The sequence below is a fragment of the Ictidomys tridecemlineatus genome, chromosome 7, assembly GCF_052094955.1.
Source record: "Ictidomys tridecemlineatus isolate mIctTri1 chromosome 7, mIctTri1.hap1, whole genome shotgun sequence".
Lineage (NCBI taxonomy): Eukaryota > Metazoa > Chordata > Mammalia > Rodentia > Sciuridae > Ictidomys > Ictidomys tridecemlineatus.
Window position 1 is genome coordinate 171,182,933 of NC_135483.1, and position 17,046 is coordinate 171,199,978.

Sequence of the window (17,046 nt, forward strand, 5' to 3'; positions counted from 1 at the left end):
AAAGATAGGGTCCAGAAAGCAGAAAAGGAAAAGAAGCAAATCACTTACAAAGGAATTGCACTATGCCTAGCAACAGACTTCTCAGCATAAACATTTCAGTCAGCCTCAGAAAAACAAGTACCACATCATTTCATATATATGTAATCTATAAAAGCTGATCTCATGGGCTGGAGATGTAGCTCATGTACCTGCGAGGCCTTGGGTTAAATCCCTAGACTGCAAAAAAAAAAAAAAAAGAGAGAGAGATCTCATAGAAGCACAGAGTACAATCATAATTACCAGAGACTTTAGTGGATAAGAGGGAGGAAAAGATAGGGAGATGTTGATCAAAGGATATAAAATTATAATTAGGAGAAATACTGTTAGAATATTTAGAATACGCTATTTTCACAGATAGAAAGATAAGTGATTGCCTGTTATGTGGAGTACAGTTGAGAGGAAGAGGTAGGTGATCAGGGAAGAGAAATGGGAAGTGACTATGAATGTTTATAGAGTTTCTTTCTGAGGTACTGAAAATGTTCTAACATTGACTGTGGCAATGCCTGCACAACTTTGTGAACAAACTAAAGAACCAATGGATTGTACACTTTGAATGAATAAATTGTATGATAACTGAATTATATTTCAAAGAAAAAAATTAAAAGCTAGAAATTAGGAGAAATTCTCATTTCAGTCTATTTATAAAGAAGGAATTTTCCGGGTATAGTGGCACACACCTATAATTTCAGCAGCTTAGGAGACTGAAACAGGAGGATCATGAGTTCAAAGCTAGCTATGTGAGGTGCTAAGCAACTCAATGAGACCCTGTCTCTAAATAAAACATGAAATAGGGCTGGGATGTGGTTTAGTGGCCGAGTGGCCCTGAATTCAGTCCCTGGTACCCATCCCAAAAAAGAAGCAATTAGATTTTGATAAAGTCAAGAGCTTTTATTAAATAAACAAACCACAAATCAAACAAAAACCAAAACAAAATTCAAATTTTGAGCAAGCAAGAAGATGCATTCAATTTTAAACTGTTCTATAAATTCTCTCAAAACTTATTCATTCTCTTCACTAGCAGTCATGTCTTAAAACTCTCCATTTGCCTATTGTATATTTTCATGGAATATTTCCACGTGCATGTATTTGTGAATCAAATAATAAGTATTTGTGTGTTATTGAAGACTTCAAATATTATGTGGTCAGGTTTGCTTCAACTCTTTTTTATCAAATGAATCCTGTTTTTCAACTCATTTCATTTAAAAATCAGAAACATAATCCCATAGGAAAGAGAACTTTTGGTACCCCAAAATAAAAATGATGAGAAGATAGGCAGTAATGTGGCCTTTCCAGACTTATGGTCCCCAGTATAGTGAACTCCCCAGAAACTTCAAATATCATCTGCTTTTACTATGGAAAGGCATCAGTTAACACCTCCTTTATCATGTTTGTACATTTACAACCTTCCTCCATTTGATTTGTTTAAAATTAATATCTATAAAAAGCATCACAAAAGTTGGAGGAAAAAATAAATGTAAAGACAAGCCATCAACCCTCACACACACACACACACATACACACACACACACACACACACAATGAAAGAATGGCATAATAAGAACTCATAGAATAATAGTATTCCAAAACTTTCAACTTCTAATACTTGTGGTTGTACTATTGTACCTGCTTCCATGGGTATAATACTAAAGCACTTCCCAGGGATGAGAACACCCTGGGATTGGATCCAAGAAAAAGAATAAGATAAAAGTAAACAGTTCCTCTGTTTTGCCACTCTGTTTTCTAGGACTTGGGATCAGTGTCTTCTCAGAGCATCTTAGCTTACCCATGAGCAAAAGGGTAAGCTTTTGAGACCTTACTGCCAAGCTCTAAGAGAAAATAAAAAGATGAACTAGAAACAGAAAGCCAGTCTGAATCCATCGGATAAAGTTCCTATTAATATCTATTACTATTGTTATCATTGCAATAAAACATGCTATAGCCCCAGATTCAACTATTTCAACTATGCGTGCAATACAACCAGGGGAGAAAATAAAAATTCATTTCATTAAGTAATAATATGAACTAGATTTTAGTCAGCAGTCACCTGCAGAATATAATAATATGTGAAATATTCAAAGATAACCTGAACTTTGACAAGGATTCAAGGTAAAAGGGAAGACAAGGCAAAATATAATAATAAAACAAAAATACATGATAAGAAAAGCTGTATTCCTAACACCAAAAAATAAAAGTGATGTTATAAATTTAAAAGAAACAAAACTGTGGGTGAATCTCACATAACAATGAGTGAAGGAAGGCAAATACAAAGGAATACAGATTGTATGATTCACTTATATGAAGTTCAAAAGCACATGAAACTGTGTTACTAGAAGCCATGACAGTGTTTACCTCTAACAGGTGGGCAAATGATAATGTACTCATAAAGTGCACAGGGCACTGGAAATATTCTAGATCTTGATCTAAGTGGTGGTTTCCTGGGCAAATGCATATGTAAAAATTCCTCAATATGCTCACTTAAGTATATCATTTGTGCATATTGTACCACAAAAAAACTTATAAATTAATAAAGAAAGGTTATAGATACCTTAAGTGTGATAGGGGCAGGAAAGTATAATACCTTTCCTCACCCATCATCAGGGGCACAGCCATCACTCCTATAATAAGATAGGATAACAAGAGAAAAGCATGACACATTCACTTCATCCAATTTTTTACATAACATGGGAACCTTCAGAAATAAAGACCCAGAGCCAAGCATGATTCATGGCACATGCCTATAATCCCAGCATCCCAGGAGGCTGAGACAGGAGAATGGTAAATTCAAGGCCAGCCTCAGCAATTTAGCGAGGTGCTAAGCAACTTAGCAAGACCCTGTCTCAAAAAACAAAAAGGACTGGGGATGTGGCTCAGTAGTTAAGAACCCCTGGTTCAATCCCCAGTACCAAATAAATATATAAATAGCCAGACACATGGGAAAATTTTTTTTTTATATTTTTATACTTAGAGACTAAATGTAATGGGACAAAAAGGTATAATAATCTAATAATCAAAGACTGAGGGGTCTGTCTGTCCTTCTTGAACTCTGTGCCGCCCTACTTCCTCCTGCATATGGGGCAGGACTGGTCAGTGTGTGTGTGTGTGTGTGTGTGTGTGTGTGTGTGTGTGTGTGTGTGTGTGTATGTTGCTAGGGATCGAACCCAGGGCCTTGCACATGCTAAGCAAACACTATACCATAGAGCAACATCTCCCACCCTAGAATGAGAGTCTTCAAGGGAGAAAAGAGAAGGGAGACAGTGACCTCTCTAGGTTTGATGGCTTGCTTTGGGGAAGAGAAGTTCTAGTGTCTATGAATTGCCTTGAGGAAAAGAAATTCTGACTTCTATAACTCACTTCAGACAAGAAAGAAAGAAGGAGACAGGAGGGCAGGCAAAAGTCAGGTCTTGAGGACTTTGCTTCCAAGACTTCCTTTTTATGTTGCCCAGGCTGACCCGGCACTGGTCAGCCTCGGCGTCCTGAGTAGCTGGGATTACAAGCATTGTGCCACCGTGCCTGGCTTCTGAGGCTTCTTCTGAGGCCTTCCAATCTCTTTCAGCTCACAAAGTGAGATAGTTTGGGTTATTGTGTATTGAGCCCTGACAGATTGAACACAGCTGTGTGAAATATAATGAATGAAGGTCAGAGAGATGCGGGAATGACTGGAGTGGCTAGAAAGGGACAGGGTCCCTCAGAGAATGCTCCAGGAGTGTGGTTTCAATATGATGAAGAGTGCAGCAAATTTGGAAGAGAGAAGATATTCTCTACAGAGGAACAGCAAGAGGTTCCCAGATAGTTACATACTATTTTAAAGTCATCAAAAAGATAGCATGAACTACAACAAAAGCCTCAAGGACAAAAGAGCTGGCACAAATGCTCTCATCAGAACAAATGGTGGACTTTTTCTGATACCAAAAAAAAAAAAATGGTGTACATATTGTCTATCCTGAGACGGTTTCAGGTCAGAATGTTCAAAGTCTTCTCACAACAGGTGAAAGTCAGAACTCAACTATTTATGTCCACAGATTCCTCAGATGCAGCCATCAAAATGGTTCCTATTCCAAGAGCATTCTGAGAAGCAGCCTTGGGCAAATGAACTGAATGCAAATACGGCAACTGCACCTGTCTCCGTCTACCTTTCACCTAAAATTCCTTCCACAATCCGACAGAGAGAAGGCCTGGGTTCCCTAGAAGAAGAGCTGGAGATGAGGATTCAGGAATATATGATTTATGGAGGACACATTCATCAGAAAAAAGTGGAGAGGCTAAAAAGAGATGAGGGAAGCTGACTGGGGAAGTTTAGGGGTCCTGAGTAGACGATAGGAGGCCTTGGCTGAGGTGAACCTCCATATCAGCCACTTACAGGCTTGGTGGCAGCAGCAGGAAAAGGACCTCCTTTAGGGAGGCTTCTGCCTTCCTTGAGTAATTCTTTGGAGAAAGAAAAGCTGGGTAATGTTATCAGTCAACACTACCAATAACTGGGATGGGGCCTTAGCCTGGGAAAGGGATCTAAGCTGGGCAGTGTCCATCACTATAGCCTTTTCCATCTTTAATTGAGCAGCTCATGAAGGCCATCAGACAAGGCATTTGCCTTAACACATTCCTCATGATTTTGCACAGCCAACCTTCATATATATCTCATTTATCTTTCCAACAACAGAAATCGCATCTTGACTACGGATATAGATCAGCAGCAGAGGGTTTGTCCAGCATACACCAAGCCCTGAGTTCAATCCCCAGTACTGCAAAAACAAAAAAAGAAATCTCATCAATTCCAAAGACACAGGTTGATCTCAGTGATGTATGTCTCCTGCATTCACAGCAATAGTAAAACAATGTAATCACAATTATCAGTAGGTGTGATCACAGGCTTCAGTTAGACTTCAGAAAAGATCCTGAGAAATTGGGGAATAAGAGAGAAAAAGAAGGAAAGTGGGAAAGGGGGATAGAAAGTGTCTTCTCTCGAGCCATAAATCATAGAAATTGAATTAGATCATCTCAAATTGAGGGACAAAAAGCCAGTTATAGATCCATTTCACGACACTGGCTGACATGGATTCCATTTGTGACTCACTGAGCAACATTACTTACTCTAAGTGCTCCTCTGACAATGCAGGCACTTAACATGAAGACACACGGAATGCTACAGGAGGAAAAAGAAAGAGCAAACTCTGACAATCTGCCTAGAAAGCAAACTCTGAACGTCAGCATGTGCATGTCTGAAGCCTGCTCTCAGTTTCTCAGTTAAATTCTGTTTTTTGCATAGCTCCCCAATTTCTAGGATCCCATTCTCTTTCCAGACATGATCAACACAATGAAATCATTTTATCTTAACGTTAGGGAATTCAATCAATTCTAGAAAACTAAGTATATGGTAACTGAATGAGTCGGGGATCCAGACCTCAGTGGAGACTTCATTTGTGGGTGTGGGTTAGGCTGGGAAAGTGCCCCAGGGATTATGACAGCACAGCAGTTACCTGGCCTAGGTGAGAAGTCAGAAAGGGAGGGGAAGTCTGACAGGGAAGGGCTGAGACTTGAGAGCTGTGGTCCCCAGGGAAGAACTGCACCCTTTGGTAAAGCAAGTGGGGCGAGTAATATTCTGATGGCCTGTCTGTGCCACCTTTGTCTGGACCCATTCAGAAGCCAGGGAACCAAGATCTGACCAATACATCCTCACAGGTGCAGAGTAGGGTAGAGAAGTGTAGAAAGAAGATCTGAAACAATAAACATCATCTCCAACAAAGCATGGCATTGAAAAAAAGGTTGGCATGGAGATATTTTGTGGACAGGTTTGGCAGTTATAGTTCTAAAAACAAACAAACAACAACAACAACAAAAAAAAAAAAGAACTGTGACTCACTTTGAATTATTCCTTTTTAGAAACTCTTCACATATAATCCATAACAATGGCCACGTGTCAGACACTGTAGCAGTTGCTTTATCGTTACTTATTTTATGCTGTTAAGTTTTCACAATAACTGTGCTGTGAAGCCAAATTAGCTTCATTGTGCAAATGATCAACTGGAAGCTTAGTGTGAACTCAGGAACTGGCTGAAGTTCACCCAGAGAGGACGTGAAGGAGGCAAGGCAAAAACCTCTGACCTCACAGCCTGTGTTCCCTCCTCTGTCCTGCTTTTCTAGAACAAAGGCACTGCCATTGTTCCAAATGCTTAGAAGTCTTGATCACTTTCAGAGTGTCTTTAGGAGTCTTATTCTTCCACCCCTCTAAAGAAAAAAAATCAATGGCATTACTTTGTAGTCACACATTATTACCAAAAACAAACAAAAAAAAAAGAGGATGATGATTCACTCCACCACATTCACCAGATGTAAGGCCAGATGATGTTTGAATATTTCTAAAAGTCAAATCCAATTCACCCTCCAAGAACTGAGAATATTAAAAATAAGTTTTTGAAAGGTAACTCCAAAAAAGAAGTCTCAAAAACAACATCTGTAATGCGGACACCCACCCTGGCTCAGAAAGCAATGCCTTTAAAACTGACCGTGGTTTTCCCACAGAATAATCCCTGGGCCTCTCAGAGGCCCAGACCTTATTTACAAGAGCATGACAATTGGAAACAATCTAAATCTCCAAAAATAGGAAAATGAGTAGATTCACATGTTTGTGTACTACCATCCCCTGCTCCCACTCAACCCTCACCATATGGAAACCAGCATTGGGGCAGGAACTGGCCGCCTCATGTCGTTCTGTACCCTGCATCCCATGTCTGGCCCATGGTGAAGCCTCAGTAGCTACCCACTGAATGAATGGTGACTGGAATGAATGAATGGAGAGAATTCTTCCTTCTTAGACATGATCTTACATAAATATCACATGCCTTTTAATATTATTTTGCATAAAGGAGAACTGGCAATAATGAGCAAAGTGTTTTGTTCCCTCATGTATAAAACCAGCAAATCAGCTAAAGAATTGTCTATGAGAAAGTAGGAAAATAAACGCCCCCACCCCCCACTGCTCTCATCCACACCCGATTCTCCCACTCTCTATCACATTCCAAGGTCAAACAATCACCCGGGTCCCTTTGGCAGACATCAAGCATCTTTTTCCTGCAAGGCTATCCAAAATATAATGAGTATTATTATATTTCCTTCACAGCCATGTAATTGGCTAATACTAAAAGTGCTAAGAGAGATGGCGTTTTGCTGGTTCACATCTAAAATTTAGACAATCAACCATGAATGCCTCAGGCTGATCACATGCTGGGAGAAGCAATAATAATACGTCTGGCCAGATTTCCCTGCCAACTGGAAGGCCCAGGTTTGGGAGCAGATGTGCCGTGGAGGTGATGCATTTGGTTTTCAGTGGGGAGGGTCTGCAGGTCTCATCTGTCTTCCGCACCCCTACTGGTCAGCGCCAAGCTCAGCACTAATGCCAGCTGCTTAAGGGCTTGCTCTTGTGGGAGGCATCCAGGCATGGGGGAGAGAAACGTACCCTAAGGAGGAGACAGCCCCAAAGCGTTCTGTGACCCAGCAGCACTGTCAGCTTCTCTTTTGGATGTACCATCAACCCTTCCCTTCCCCACAGCCAGAGTTTGGTGGCCTTCTGTTATGTGATCGCAGTGTTCCCCTGCCATAAATTCTGCTCCTGCATATCAAATCAGCCTGCAGATCTCATGTCGGCTGGAAGCCACAGATGACCAAGTGCAAAATCAATAGGCCTCTGTCGCTGCCACAGGAGGGAGATTCCAAGCTTATCAGCAGCATCATGATAAGTACCTATTTGCCTGACAGCTCCTCAATCAATAACTTTGTTATTGTTTGCATTATCTGACTATAAGTTTGGTCAATAGTATATCCAGGCTAATGGGTAACATGAGCCAAGATTGCCTTTCAACTTTTTTTTTTTAAGTTTAACTCTCTCTGTGCCAGTAGGAGTCACTAAGTGACCCTTACCAGCCCTGCATCTGCCTTTGCTGAGTTTTATCAAATCCTTCTATGATATGGGCTGTCTTGAGACAAGGAAATTAATGTTGCCCAGATCTAAAGCAAATTGAATAAACCCTGCCTCTCTTTGCTATTACTTTTATTAGGTTTTCATAAGGATGGACAGATGTGTGTGTGTGTGTGTGTGTGTGTGTGTGTGTGTGTGTGTGTGTGTGTGTGGTTTTCTTAATGCACTTGAGAGAAGAGAATAAACTTGCTAGTGGGTAGAACAAGATGCACAATGGTATCAGATCCTGCAAAACGTGTGTGGGTCCAAAGAGGTTTTGAAACTGCCTACATGATTAACCTAAAATACATAAGACAATGCCATAATAAAGATAAATATTCTTGAAATGGGTGATGAATCAGCTCCGTGCTTCCTACCAGAAAGGCCCTGGCCACTATCTGGGGAATTACTAGCAAATGGTCTGGCACCTGGAAGAGGCTCCACCTGGCCTCTCACCCATCTCCTGGTGGCACAGGGCTCTTGTACAAGATCAGGCCCAAAGGTTATAGCTAATAATATTAATAATAATAAAAGAAATAAATCTCTTAGTCACAACAGTGCGCAATGCACAGAAAACTTTGAAATTTCTTGTCATATTAAAAAATGTTTACTGGATTCTCCAGCCCAGCTTGAGTGGCAACCCCAAGTACAGAGGAAATAAACAAATTACTCACCAGAATGAGCCGGGTAGGACCATTGCCTTCTTCATCATTCAGCCGTTTACTGCTTTTTTTTTTTCTTTTTGTGATTGGCTCTAATAAGTTATTCATATATAATGGCATTGGTAATGGGATATAAATATACAGATCACAGGAAGAGGAGGGGTTTTTATTTACAGAAATTAACTCTCAAAGCGTGCTGCCGGATTTTCAAATTGCCAACTGCCATTTCCTAGTTCATGAACTCAGAGAACCCCAGAGCCAGCCTTACTTAGAGCACATCCAGTCTGGTTGCTTGATTTTTACAGCTGAGACAACTGAGGCCCAGAGAGATGACGACTGCTCAGGTCAAATCCCTCCTTCATCTCAGTGCTGGATCCTAAGTCCCTGCCTCCAGACCCCCTGCCCAGCAGGCCTCCCATAAATCTTTTTGGTGGTGGTGTTTGCTTTGTTTTCGATGCTGGTGATCAATACCAGGGCCTTGCTCATGGTAGGCAAGTGCTCTGTCTTAAGACAGGGTCTCACTAAGTTGTCCAGGCTGACCTCAAACTTAGGATCCTCCTGCCTCAATCCCCCAAGTAGCAGAGACTGCAGGTGTGCGCCACCATGCCTGACACCCACACACCTTTTTATTTTGTGGTCCTGATGTCCCCACTTCTGATCCCACCTCAACTTCTCATCTCTTTTGTTCATTAGAGAGGGCACAGTGATGAGGGACAACCGCCAAGGGGGAAGAAAATACTTGACCACTACCATAAACCCTAGTCTTGTCCTTCAGACCCTCTTTGGGATTTATAAGGGGCAGGAAAGCAAGAAGGGAAGGGTAGAAAACCAGAAAGTGCCAGAGAGTGAGGGATGCGCTTTAAAAATAATAATAACAGGCAAGCGGGGAGGCTTGTGCCTACCCCAGAGCTCCCCTCTCTCCTCCCTGGACTGTTGACTTAACCTAAAGTCCTAACAAGAATTGATCCAGCTCACAAATAGATCCGAAGGGGCTAATGGGGTTGATATGGATGTATCATGGGAAATAAGGCATCATGGAAAATTATGAATGAAAAATAAGTGGGATCAATATATGATTATAGATGCAAGGGATGGAGTAATGATCCTGAGCCACAGACTCCTTTGTTTCATATCATGACCCTGGACCCTGAGAGCTCGAGGCTGGACCATACAGTTATGACCAGCATTCAGCGCCCTGTGCTCACTGGCTGAACTGGATAGAAGTTACTTCTTCAGCTCTCTTTTCTTCTAGTTTAACCAAGATCACACCTTTGAGTGCTGTTCTATTCTCTTTATCCCTGTCATGTGATCCTTCCTTTAAATTTGGGGAGGGGTGGGGAAAGAAAGTGGGGAGAGATGGCGCACACAGTGACCATGTAAGCTCATGAGCCTAAGAGAGAAAAGAGACACCCGGGGTTGTGCTGGGCCTTCCTGCATGGGGCATGCCTTACTGATGGCCTGCCCTTTTTACCTTCTTCTGCATCTTTTTTAGGATCCCAGATGCTAACCCTAGGTGTCCTCATTGATGAACCGGGAGGTGTTAGTGATCGGCCCATTCGCACACTCAGTTCTGATAGAAGGCTAATCTGGGCTTCCCAAATCCCCAATGGCAAATAACAAGACTCTTTAGAAATGAGTTCAAGAAACTCTGTCCTTGGTACTATAATCTGACACCCAGCAATTCAGCCTCTCTGGCCATCTTCATCTGTGTGTCTCTGGCTCGAAGAATTAAACTGGAAGGTCAGAGCCTGCCTAGATAGGATTTCTTGCTTCATCGTCTGGCAGGGAAGTGGCCTCTTCTGGTATATTTACATTAGCCCTACTAACACATTTCCAAGTTCTCTAGCTGCCACGTTACGTGAACCAGGTCAAGTCTGGGAGGGAGAGGTGTGCTCTTCCTTCCTGTGACCTCAGGACTGATTTAATTAAGCATCTCCTCCAGCCCCGATTTATAGTCTGCAAAGTGTTCTCGCAGAGGCCCTTCGATGTGCTCTGCTTTTCAATGAGTTGCGATGCCCTCAGTTAGATGAAACACCATTCTGAGTGTCTGCTGCCACCCCGAGAGAGAGCATTGCAACAAGCACATCTGCCTCCAGTACTGAACTGCGAGGCAGTCAGGGGACACAGCAGTGGTTTCCTTTGGCAATTTAGCACACTTCCGCAAGACAGAGGAGAGGATCTGAATTTCTCCCTGAACTCTCAGGACACAAAGCTTTCTCCCTGTATTCCTGCAGTGAGGAAGAAATAACCTTCTAAATAATAGTTCATGTATTTTTTTTTTCAAGATGAAAAATAAAAATCAGGAATCCTTCACACATAAGGGTGGGAAGGCTGAGCAATGAATGGGGAAAAGGATAAAATATGTCACCATGGAACTGTCCCTTAGTGGCTTTTTGTTTTCCCATCAGGCCACAGCTGTCCTCCCCAGTTTGACCATCCTGACCTTACAGCCTGCCACCTAGGGATGAATGAAGCAGAATCTCCCACAGGATATGCTCTCTCCTAGCCTCCCAAAGCCTTCAACCTCACAATGAAATCTGACAAAAGAAACAAATTAGATTACACCGCAGAGCTAAAGGTCTTGGATTGCTCAGATAAAAGAATCTAGAGAGAGTTGTTAGGACTCAGAGCAATCATCTACAACTTGGAGGAAAAAAGAAAAAAAAAACCTGATATCTTTCGTCTTCTTTCCTACAGCCATTCCTGTTGGCTGTGGTACCATTTTTATCATCATATGAAGATCAAGAAGAGACAATGAGAAATGGAAGAACTGAGCAGCCACAAAACACCAGGCAAGTCACCTGTAGGACCAGAAGCCAGGCAAGTAACTTGTGTGATAAAACTGGATCAAGTAGTGGTTTTTATATAAACTCTCCCATATTTTTGAATATTCACAATTCATTCGATTTTTAAAAAAGGAAAGGAAGAAAAAGAAGAAGAAAAAAACACTGCTGTTCCTGCAATGTTTACTGAGCGCTTTCTGTGCACCCAGCACTTTATATATCCATTATGAAGCCCTGTGAGGTAGAGGCTATTATTACCTTCAATTCACTGAGGGGGAAGAGCAAATCTCTAAGTGGCAGAACCAACACCTGCCCACAGCTGAGGCCCATTTTTACCCACGACACTAGATCGCCTAAGAGCTTTATAAATAGTACTGAAACTGAGCAACTGACTGGGATCAACTCGCATGGCCAGGATCTTTAAAGAACAGGCTGATTTTTAAAACAAATAATCAAACTACAAAAATTGGGTACAGAATATGAAGACAATACACTGGAAAAAAGAATAAAATAAAAGGAGGATAAAAGATATGTGCCATGGTTAGACAATAATTAGCTTATTCCTAATGACTACCCAGACCGAGAGATTAAAAATGTTTTACTGAAAAAAATGTGAATTTAAGCATGAATAATACTGCTTCTATTATTATTCCTTGTGTCTGAAACCAAATATGGTGGATGGGCCTCACAAAAATATCTGAGGTTCAAATTTAGTTGCAATTCTGTGATTTGTGTAGACAATGCTGCCCTCTCATGGTCAATTTCTTAATAGCATGACTCTGTTTAAGATCAGGTCTCTTTTATGTGCCTTGTACTCCCAAAGTGCTTTATAGAACAGTGCATCCACTTAGCGTTGCATGTGTGCATAAAATAAATATATTACATTCATAGCACATCACCCTTTTCACATTAATATCTAATTTGGGATTGGGTTTGTACAGTTTTTTTACATGTGTTTTACAGGGCACTGGAAGAAATGAATAAAAAATAATATGGTGCTACTGTTCCCTTGAACTTTCAGAATTCAATTCCTTGGGGAAGAAATGTTTTTCTCATGAAAGCAAACTTAGAAGAACTCTAGAACAGAAAATTTTGAAGTTTTTCTAATCTGAACACCATCTGAGAGACTACTATCCTCTTCCTCCAGGGGGAAGAGTTTGTTCTATTTGAAGAAAACAAGTTCATTAATATCTTTTTAGGTTAAAAAAAAATAATGGCTTATGGTTATGAATGTAAAATCGCCTTCTGGTTTTCTTCAGGAACAGATCACATAAAATGACAAAGAAATCACAACCAAAAGGAGACCGTGAGACATGAGACACTGTGTGGCAATTTGCTTACACCTGACTTCGGAGGTCTACACCTCCCTGCCTGTTCATAAGTCCCTGTCCATGAGAGGGCAACCTGCACAGGAACTAGATGTGGACAGTGTGTAGACAACAGCCCCGAGAAGAGGAAATGACTTTTACAGAAACAAGGTTAGGGGTATCTAGCGAGTAAGAAAGACTCCTCATGAGGAATACGTACAAGTGAAAGGAAAAACTATACTCACCAGATCAATCCTTGGTGGCACTCCAACTCTGAAAATATGTGGAAAGCAAAAATCGAATATGCCAAGAATAGGCAGAGGCCTAGAGGGCACACTTCACTTGCAAACATACTAAAATGAACTGCAGTGAGTTTCTTTACAAAACGTTTACATAAAAATCCAATTTTGGATTTCTTAGTAAAATCAGAAGATTTGGCAGGACTGGGCTCATTTTTTCACCAGAGCTGAGGAGTGACCACCTCCTGAGATGCAGCATGACCTCTATCAATTGCCACAATCCCCACCACTCCCTTACATACACCCAGCTCATTTCACTGATTTTCCCTATTATCTGTGCCCAGTGTCTTTAGGTTAAATCCTTTTTGCTCTATGTCTGAGAATTGTGATGCATATATTTATTCTTTAGCAGCCATAGAACTCAGCAAATTTAAATGCAAAAGGGCAGGGGGCAAAATTTGCATACAGGAATTCTCATTTATCCCTTCCCACTTTTCTTGCCCTTTTCCTCCATCTTTTTTTTTTTATTGGTTGTTCAAAACATTACAAAGCTCTTGACATATCATATTTCATACATTAGATTCAAGTGAAGCTTTTCCTCCATCTTCTCCCTTCACCATTACAACTTCCCATTAAAGGTTTTAGGCATTATTTAAATAATAAGTTATCTCTAAAGTACCAAAAGTTTCAGGGGAAAAAAAAGGTTTTCACATAAATCTACATTTTAAATCATTAAAGTAGGCTGATGGAAAGCACACTGAATTAGGGAGCCAAAAACCCATGGCCTTATTCAAATCTTTCCCTTTGATAAACTTAGTGACATTAAGTAATCCTTCAAAACCCTCCAAATCTTTCACTACTCCATCAACAAGATGTGATGATACTTGTTCCTCATACTTCACCAGGATTTTGAAAAGTAACCATAAGGCAGAGGACATTTGTTAGATATAAAATACATATTATTTAAAGTGCTATTCAAAGTGGACCTGCTAAAGAATTGTAATATGATCACATGTTCAGAAAATACATATCAAAATGTTACTGTTAGATAATACACTTTAGGGTGATTTCCCACCTCTCAGTGGCTTCTACCTATTTTTCGCTTTCTCATTTGTGAACATGTGTTAGCTGTGTGATTAAAAATTATCACAAATAATAATTTTTGAAACGACAAAGATTTTGGAGGAAGGAAATAAACCCTCTTACATTTTTAATACACTTGAATAATCACTAATTGCTACTGAAATCCTTTCTAAAATTTCTTTCTTGTATACTAAGAATATGTATGTATTATGTTGGGGTTCAGGACAGGCTATGCCAAGGTGTTTTTAATTGAAAGAATTTGGGAAGATGGCAGAAACAAGTAGGTCACTCTCACCATTCCCCAACCTTTTTTCCCCCGGAACAGGTCATGAAGGGTCCTCTGACCTTGCTCTGAAGTAGATTACAAGAGCCTCATGGGAAAGAGCCCTCCCTATACCAGAGGGAAGGGGACACCATTCTTCCTGAACCACAGAAGAGGGTCTGAACCATCAGACCTAATTTCCCAGACTCTCACCACCAGGCCTTTGGGCCCTTGGATGTTTTCCCATGGCCTTTTACTCTTCATCAAACCTAGAATAAAAACACTCAGATTTGTTCATTACTTAGAGGTCTTAATTTCCTTACGAAGGCTCTTGTTTCACATTAAAACTTATATTAGATGAATATGTATGCTCTGCTTTTGTAAATCATGAGGGCCTCAGCTATGAACCTCAAATGAGTAGAGCAAGAGGTATTTTTTCCCTCTCCTACACAATTAGAATATCCCCAGGAAACAGCCCACAATGTATCACAAGCATCCGGGACTGGTCAGGGAGATGTTCGGTTTTGTTCCTTCCCTTTCCCAGGATTTGCTGGACCAGTCGATTAGGCAGACTGAGGCCAGTTCTGGGAAGCTGACCCCTGATCCCACTTTATGACAGACTGGGTGTGTATAAAGTGTCCCTGAACTGCCACATCAGCAGTTAGGGTTTCTAATCCCTGACGTCCTCCAGCCACTTTGTGCTTTGTAGAGAACCTGTCGCTATACTTCTGGACTGAACATGACGGTGAGCCTGTGGTTCCCAGCTGGGGACCATATTGCCCAAGGGACATTTGGCCATCTCTGGATGTTTTCTGTTGTCACACTGAGGCAGGGTGCTACTGGCACCTGTCAGGTAGAGGCTAGGGATGACACTGAACATCCTATAATGCACACGACAGCCCCTTGCCATAAAGAATTGGTAGTGCTGGGTTGAGGAGTCTTGCTTAAATGAAAAATGCTCTCTAAGTTCACATATCGTAAGGGTGACAAGGGACTTTCTGTAGTCACAGAGATGAAGGTTCATCTACTGTCCAACAGGGTGGGAAGTTTTAACAGATTTAAAAGTTCAAATCACTTACCTGGTGATTTTAGTATCTCACAAATCTAGTTCTTGTCGTAATAGTTATTGCTTATTATTAAATAAGATCATTTCTTCTTGCATGTATTTGAACTCTGTGGAAAGTTAAAAAAAATCAGGGAAAGACTTGTGAAGAGCTTAGTCTGTCACTGTTTACATTTCTCTCTATGCAGGAAGAGGAGAGAGAGAATGACCTAAATGCTTTTCTGGAATAAATAAAACGCACGTCCTCAGCACCAGACAGGCTGCCAACACATCACCCACCGGAAGTTCAGAGGGAATGGAACCCTCAACAGGAGTGTGGAAGCTCAAGGTAGTAAACATTTTACAAAGCATTTTTCTTTATAACTAAAAAGAAAAAACAGATTTTTTTAAAAAAGAATATTTCTTAAAACTTATCCTGAAAAACAGCATCCTTAACAAAGGAAGATCAACTCTACACAAGAATCTTAGAAACACTTTCATTGAAGTAGAACAAAAGCAGGAAAGTATATTTAGATACAAATGCAGTAGCTATTTTCCTTTATCACTCCAGAAATTTCTCCAGTTAGGAAAAGAAAAGGCTTTAAAGAATTCTGATGTGTTTATTAGTGTGGATTTTTGTTTCTTTTATGTTTTCAAAAAGTATAAGAGAAAACGGGGTTTTGGAAGTCACAAAATTATTCAAAATAACAATTAGCAAGTCATTTTTTGGGCAAAAGTTTTACTCACTTTTAAAATCCTGTTACCACTCTAGTGAGAGACCTTCAGGAAAAAAGAACTGAAAAATGAGGAGACAAGACACACGGTGCCTTTGTCTTTTGTTATCTTTCAGCTGAATTCTTGGCTCTATGTATTATTAATATCTTATGTTTATAATTGACATTATCATAGAATCATTTGCCTGATTATTCTATTTTTTGACCATAGATTATAGAGGATCCTATTTATAATTCTACTTCAGGAAGAAATATAAGAAGGGAAACAACACAAAATAGCCTCAATGCTTCATCACTCAGCAAGCTAGTTGGGCCTCTGAAACCCTGACCTCACTCTTGGGTTTACTGCAATAGAGAGCAAGAGACAGAGCTGAACATTAGAAGAAGTGTTGAACAGAATATTGTCCAAGCATGTGGTACTGTCTTGTGTACTTTAGATCCCAAGAAGAAAAAATAGATATAAAGATGTAATAAAAGCCTAATAAAATCCACTTCAAACCACTGCAGGGTTGAGTCAAGAGTCTTGGGGAGAGTCCAGGATTAGAAATGTGTGACCACTGAAATTAACATCTATCCTGCCAATCACTTTGCTGTGATTGGCACCCACATCAAGAGCCTATCTCATCCCAGTGGCTCATGGCATTCAGCTGCTAGGCTCCTTTTCCCAGGCACCAAAGCCACTAAGCTGTTCCCTTGGTCCCTTAGGAGTTCTTTTCTGAACCAGAGAATAATGTCAAAGCAGACTCAGGAGAAATATGGTATTATTTGTTTATTTGTTTGTTTTTGCTACTGGGGATTAAATCCAAGGGTGTTTAACCACAGGCATGTGCCACTACGCTTTATATTTAATTTAGAAACAAGTTCTCAGTAAGTTATTTAGGTTTGAACTTGCAATCCTATCTCAGCCTCTGAGCCACTGGGATATTACAGGCATGTTCCACAGTGCCCAG